Raw genomic sequence first — 7,585 nt, forward strand, 5'->3', positions numbered from 1 at the left:
GTTGGACTTTAACCTGGTGTTGCAAGACTACTTACTGTGTTCAATTTGGAAAGTCCAGCATGAGTATAGCTTTGTGGTTTAATTTCCTTTTTGCTTTGTCACTTCAGTTAATTGGCTGCAATATTATGATTTTGTTTTTTAAAAAAATTTAGAATACCCAATTATTTTTCCAATTAAGGGGCAATTTAGCATGGCCAATCCACCTACCCTGCACATCTTTGGGTTGTAGGGGTGAAACCCACGCAGACACGGGGAGAATGTGCAAACACCACACGGTCAGTGACCCAGGGCAGGGAGAATCCCAACAAACATTAATTTATCCATTATACAATTAATTTAATTGTCAATCCATTGCTTTAAAAAGAAGGAAATAATTAGGTGAGTGCTATATCTGGTGGACAATTTGCCACACGAGTTTATGCCAAGCAGTGAAAACAAAAATTGCCCACAACTGAACCACTGAGTGTTGAGTTACCTAAAAAGATAACTCTGGGGCCCCATTACTCATTGGTTTTGATTTTTTTAAATTGAGATTCACCCACTGAACCACTGCAAGGTAAACAGTGCTGATCCTTCAAGAAGGAATGCATTTTTGGATTTAAATTATTTGTTATGATGCTGCATGATGTTAGAATTATAGAATCATAGAATCCCTACAGTGCAGAGGGAGGCCATTCGGCCCATCAAGTCTGCATCGACCCTCTGAAAGAGCGCCCTCATCCAGGCCCAATCCCCCACTCTATCCCCGTAACCACATATAGGGCAATTTAGCTTAGCCAATCCACCTAATCTGCACATCTTTCGACTGGGAGGAAACTGGAGCACCCAAAGGAAATCCACACAGCCATGGGGAATTGTATGACAAAGTTGTAAAAAAGATGAAAATTTCTATCTTTGCTGAACATTGTATATAATTATATAATTACAACACTGTTTTGAACAGATAGCATAGAATTTTAGAATCTATACTGTGCAGAAGGAGGCCATCCAGCCCATCGAGTTTGCAATGACCCTCTGAAAGAGCACCCTACCCAGACCCATTCTCCCACCCTATCCCCATAACCCCACCTAACATGTACATCCTGTCATAATATACACACAAGTATATGATGGTGCACAGACAGACACTGACTGACACACTGAATGACCAATCAACACACAGAACACAGTAGCCAATCACCAGACAGCACATGGCCACTATAAAGCCAGAGGGCACTAGTTTTCCCGCTCTCTTGGGATGCAGCGGCTGAGACAGCCAGAGCCTGTGAGCAGCAACACGAACATCCAGCATGTGCTAGCAGGATAGTCTGGTCAGGTTAGCCTCAGGTCTCCAGTCAACTCAGCATAGTGTCAACCCACAGTTCAAGTATGTTTAACAGTTCATAGTTCAATAAAATAGAGTTGCATTTCCACAAGTGTTGGAAGCCTGTCTCTCTCACTGCTATGGTAAACGCAGTCTTCGCAGACCCAACATACCCAACACATCACATCCCTGGACAATAAGCGGCAGTTTTATCATGGCCACTCCACCTAACCTGCACATGTTTGAACTGTGGGAGGAAACTGGAGCACCCAGAGGAAATCCACGCAGAGAACGTGCAAACTCCACACGCAGTGATGTAAAGACGGAATTGAATCTAGTTCCCTGGCACTGTGAGGCAGCAGTGCTAACCACTGTGCAACTGTAAACATGGCCACCTAAAGAATCTCTCTAAAATATATGCCAGCACTCTTCACTGTAGTTAGGCCCGGAATGAAAATGTTTTTAAAATGTATTTACGGGTTGTGGGCATCGCTGGTTTACCAGCATTCATTACCCATCCTCATCTGCCCCCCAGAAGGTGGCAGTGAGCTGCCCTCCTGAACCGCTGCAGTCCCCGTGGTGCAGGCACACCAACAGTGCTGCCACGGACAGAGCTCCAGGATTCCGACCCAGCAACGGTGAAGGAATGGCGACACTCCTCCAAGTCATTGTGGTGAGCAACCTGGAGGGGACCCCCCCCCCCCCCCCCCGCCCCCCCCAAGGCGGTGGGGCTCCCAGGCACACGCCACACCCATCCTTCCAGGAGGCAGTGGTCATGGACCTGAAGGCGCTGCCCAAGGAACCCTGGCGAGCACCTGCAGTACATTCTGCAGACGGCACACACTGCCCATCCGTGGCGGAGGGACTGAATGTCCATTGTGGGACACAGAGCTGCTTTTTATTTGTACACCGAACGCAGAGCTAGGGAGGTTGTTGCTGTTTATTCTGTCCGAGACTAAATGAAAGAAAGAAAAGATTTGTACAGCTCTTTATGACATCCTGAGCCAATACAAGGTGCTTCACTTTCAATGAATTACTATTTGAAATGCGAAGTAAGCAACTCAGCAACTAAATTGTAAGCACTGAATTCACAAAAATGATTTGCTGCTCTGTACTTGGCTATTGTTGAATTCTGTTTCACTTTTACATTTAAATATTAGAGGCCATGTTCAGGACAATGACCATCTTTACTACCAGTCATACACGTTTGTCCGAAACAGCAGGAGGGTTTTACCCCTCCCTCCCCTGCCCCCAGTACCCCCCACCCCAGGCTCTACAATGTGGAAGCATCTTCTTCAACATCAACCCAGAATTCAAAGCCAGAGTTCTGCGGTTTGAACCCTTCGCTTTCTGATCCAGAAGCGGGAGTGCGACCACAGAGCCAAAAGGCTTGCTCTGATGTTACTATGGTGACTGATAATGTTAATTAGTTATTCAAGGGAGGATTGCTGTGTACAATTCCAAACACTATTGTGAGAAAGTCAGTCCTTGCAGCATCGAAGGTACAAATGCAGTTCTATTACATTTGCAAATTAGATAGGACCTGGCCACCATGCACAGCAGGAGTCTCCCCATCAAAGAGTCAGCTTTCATCTCTGGGTAATAACCATGATTGATGGCTCAATGGATCGACCCTCCATTTAATCAAATTAAGGACAGACTCAAGGGGAATCATGCTTTTGTACAGTAGAATTAAGCAATCCCTGTTTTAAAATTATGAACAATTTTTGCTTTGGGAAGTTAGCCCATGTTTAGGAAGCTAGCAACCTTTGTTTCTTTCATAACCTAAAAATTTAGGAAACTGTTTATTTGCACTGCAAGAGGTGTGTACTGTTCATTCTTGTCTAAAATAATTGTGTAAAATGAACCAGGGGATGGTATGCAGCTGTGCCTTGTTCCTGTCCCGTGCTGTTTCACACAATGTTCGATAAAAGTAATGAACATACACAGGTGCCGTGTGATGCATTCCAGAGGCAGTTATTCTGGGCGCCATTTTCCCAGGTTTTTCAGGGAGTTTCCCTTGGCATGTTCCCCACAGCTGGGCAGTGCCAAGGTGCCCATGTTCCAGGGGGAGGATCAAGGCTGAAACCCCCCCAAATGTGTCTGTTACATTCAATAGGGGACAGCAGAAGTAGCAACTGTGTAAGTCTACCATGTTACAGGCATAAGTAAATATTTAGAACCCAGTAGGCAAGAAATGTTAAGGAGCAAAAGTCACATTGGAATGAATATTAGGAGAACAAAGAAGAATGTTGGAAGGTTTCAGTGTGATATTGCCATTTGAAGGTATATTTCACAGAACATACAATGCAGAAGTAGGCCATTTGGCCCATCAAGTCTGCACCAACCCACTTAAGCCCTCACTTCCACCCTATCCCCGTAACCCAATAACCCCTCCGAACCTTATTGGACACTAAGGGCAATTTAGCATGGCCAATCCACCTAACCTGCACGTCTTTGGACTGTGGGAGGAAGCTGGAGCAACGGAGGAAACCCACGCAGACTCGGGGAGAATGTGTTGGCCTCAGCGCCGGCTCTAGGGTTGCTGGCGCCCCGGGCAAGCTGAACTTCGTCGCCCTTGGGGGGGGCGGGGCCGGGGGGGGGGGGGGGGGTGCTGGGCCTGGGGGGGTCGGGACGGGGGGGGGCGTGGTCCGGGGGGGGGGGGGGCAGGGGGGGGGGGGGGGGGGGGGGGGGCTGGGGGGGCGGGGGGGGGCGGGGGGGGGGCCAGGGGGGGCGAGGGGGGGGGGGGGGGGGGGGGGCGGCGAGGAGGGGCGGGGGGGGGGGGGCGCGGGGGGGGGGCGGACGAGGGGGGTGGGGGGGGGGGCGGACCGGGGGGGTGCGGGCGGACCGAGGGCGGGGGGGGGGGCGGACCCGAGGGGGGTGGGCCGGGGGGGGGCGGGTGCGCCAGGGGGGTGGGGGCGGAGGGGGGCGGGGGGGGAGCGGGGGGGGGCGGACCGAGCCGGGGGGCCGCCCTGGGGGCGGGCGGCCACCGCGCATGCGCTGGTTGGCACCGGCCCAACTGCGCATGCGCGGGACCCGAGTCTCTGGCGCCCCCAAGCACATGGCGCCCCGGGCAACAGCCCGAGTTGCCGGTGCCTTGAGCCGGCCCTGGTTGGCCTCAATGTTGGCTTCAATGCCACGCATTGCCGGCAACATCTCCTGCGCCTGTAGCCTCTGGGACTCCTCCAACCAGCTATGGATCTGCTGCAGTGACACTGACATCTCCCCCTGAATGTCTTGGCCTCACCCTTTCGACTCCACCAGCTCTGATACCTCTGTACCACAGGCTCAACATCAGGCTGGGACCAAGCTGAGGCCTGGGATCCAGCAGCCCTCTGACTGCTGTCTCACCTGGCTTGACCTTGTTAGCAGTGAGGCCTCATTAAATGGACCAATTAATGTTGAATTGCATTGCCGGCCTCGCTGGGCTGAGCGCTGGGAAGTGTGCGGCAATTCCCACTTGCTACCGCACTTAGAAACTTTTCTGGAGAATTGCACCCAGTGTTTCCTGTTGAGCCAAATGTGATCATTTCATTATTGTAATTGTATCATAAGGGCTGCACGTAGCACAAGTGGCTAGCTCTGTGTCTTCACAGTGCCAGGGTCCCAGGTTCGATTCCCGGCTGGGTCACTGTCTGTGCGGAGTCTGCACATTCTCCCTGTGTCTGCGTGGGTTTCCTCTGGGTGCTTCGGTTTCCTCCCATAGTCCAAAGACGTGCAGGTTAGGTAGATTGGCCATGCTAAATTGCCCTTAGTGTCCAAAAAGGTTGGGAGGGGTTACTGGGTTGCGGGGATGGGGTGGAAGTGGGGGCTTAAGTGCAGACTCGATGGTCCGAATGACCTCCTTCTGTACTGTATGTTCTATGTTCTACAAACTGTTATGTTGTTGAAATTTGCATTGGATCCCTCAGGATGGGCAACTTTGACAGTGATACTGCAACAATCACCAAGCCATGGGATAAACTACTGCCTTGCAGTGTTGCATAAGTAGGCTGAGTGTAGTATCGTGTTAATATGTCCCATAGTGCTGTAGAGTTTACTGATATTGCCATGTTGGCTTATTTTTTAGAACTTTAAAAAAAATCTATTATGTATTTATTTTTTGATTCAAATTTATTTATTCTATATACATCTTTTGTAGTATTCAGTGTAAAGTTTGAAACATTCTTGAGCTGTAATGTTTAATTAATAACACACTGACACAAATGTAATCTGTTTGCATGACTCGTTAATTGCGATGATAGTTCAAGTCAATTATAAATCATTGTTAAATATTTAAATATTTTGTTCTATTTAAATTTATCTGGTCACTGCAAAGTTAATCTTACAATTGCAGTGAAAAATACATTTACTGAGATTTCAGGGCCAACTTGGAAGTGGCCGGAACATTATGAAAGTCCAAATTCAATTAAACTACCCTTTAAATGTATTGTGGAAGATTAGATTTTAAATCAATTCTTGTCTTTTCCTTAATGGCAATGATTTCTACTGGCATTAAAATAAAACACAATCTGTAATGATTAGCAAGAATGAGGCATTTGGCTGCTGTTGTACTTCCTTAAAAACTATTTAAACTATTTATATTGCAATGTTATAATTGATAAGGCAGTAGAAATCAAGGATTGATTGATAATTATATTATTCTACTGAAGCAAAATCACATACAGCAATGATATATTGGTACAGGCCAATCTGTCACCATCTCCATGAATAAAAGATGCAGCACATGGTTGTTAGTAACATACTGGCCGATAGCCGATACACTTTTGGCAACTTTTTTTATTCTTTCATGGGACATGGTGCTCATCCGTAATTGCCCTTGGGAGGGCATTTAAGAGTCAACCTCGGTAGAACAGTGGTTAGCACTGTTGCTTCACAGCGCCAGGGACTTGGGTTTGATTCCTAGCTTGGGTCACTGCCTGGGCGGAGTCTGCAGGTTCTCCCCGTGTCTGCGTGGGCTTCCTCCAGGTGCTTCGGTTTCCTCCCGCAAGCCCCGAAAGTCATGCTTGTTAGGTGATTTGGACATTCTGAATTCTCCCTCAGTGTACCCTTTTGATATTCTAAGTTTAGTTAAGAATAAAACATAAATATGAATATTCCTTGCTATGTGCCTTTGTGTGAGGCTAAATAATAACCCTACCACAAATATTCAATCCAGAGTGTTGCAGTAACAATGGACAGACATTATATGATGGTGTCTCGTCTCCGGCTGGAGAACCAGAGATTGAGTGAGAACTCTGTGTCACCTCTTCTGGGAACGGCCTTGGGCATCATGGGGGCGATTCTCCGCTCTGCGGACCAAGTGCCTGCGCCATTGCGCGTTTCACGACAGCACAAACAGGGCCCGGGCACGACCTATTCTGGCCCCCACAGGGGGCCAGCACGGTGCTGGAGCGGTTCACGCCGCTCCAGCCTCCATATGCGGCGCCAAATGGGCGCCGCACCAACCCGCGCATGCGTAGTTGGGGTAGCTCAATCCTGCGCATGCACAGTTGGGCCGTGCCATCCTGCGCATGCGCAGGGAACTTCTTACCCCACCGGCCCCGATCCAACATGGACCCGGTGGCGCAACCCACGCGGCGTCCCGGCGATTCTCCCACCCGGCGTGGGGGGGAGAATACCGCCCCCTGTTCCACTCAGGCACTTAAACCAGCAGTGGGCCTAACACAGAACAGGGAGCCGCAGGGTGGAAGTCTCATCCGCTAAGAACTGCCAGTCAATCAGAAGCTGATATCGCTTCTGTATTCAGCAGCACCACCTGCTGCTAATATGACATCCACCCAAGTCTTAGATCGAGGAGGGACCCAGGAACAGGTGAATGATGATGGGAAGAGGGTCACGAGGATGAGGTAATGGGGAAGGGTCAGAAACAAGACAAAGGGGTAGCTTCCAGCACCATCGCCCTTTCCAATGCTAGATTCCTTGATCAATGTTCAGTGAGTGTCTTTGAACGAGGGACCAACCTCCCTGGGAGCTCACAAACAAACCTGTCAGGGTTTACTTGCCATGGTCCATACATGGCAAGTCCCCCACCAGCTGTTGGGTTAATCGCAATTGAGGAAGAATGAGGCTCTTAAGTGGCACCAATTACCCACTTACATGCCTCAACTACTAGTGGGTGAGGGGGACTGGAGGGCAGGGGGAGGCAGCGATTCAAGGGGCTTTCTGCCATGGTTTTAATCAGAGTGAAGGTCGGAAGGTGTTGGGGTCCTCATTCGCCAGCCCCTCACCAGATTAAATGCTCTCCTACCACCAAACTCATCACGGTTTGAGGCAACACGA

The sequence above is a fragment of the Scyliorhinus canicula genome, chromosome 4 (genome assembly GCF_902713615.1).
Source record: "Scyliorhinus canicula chromosome 4, sScyCan1.1, whole genome shotgun sequence".
In the NCBI taxonomy this organism is placed as follows: Eukaryota; Metazoa; Chordata; class Chondrichthyes; order Carcharhiniformes; family Scyliorhinidae; genus Scyliorhinus; species Scyliorhinus canicula.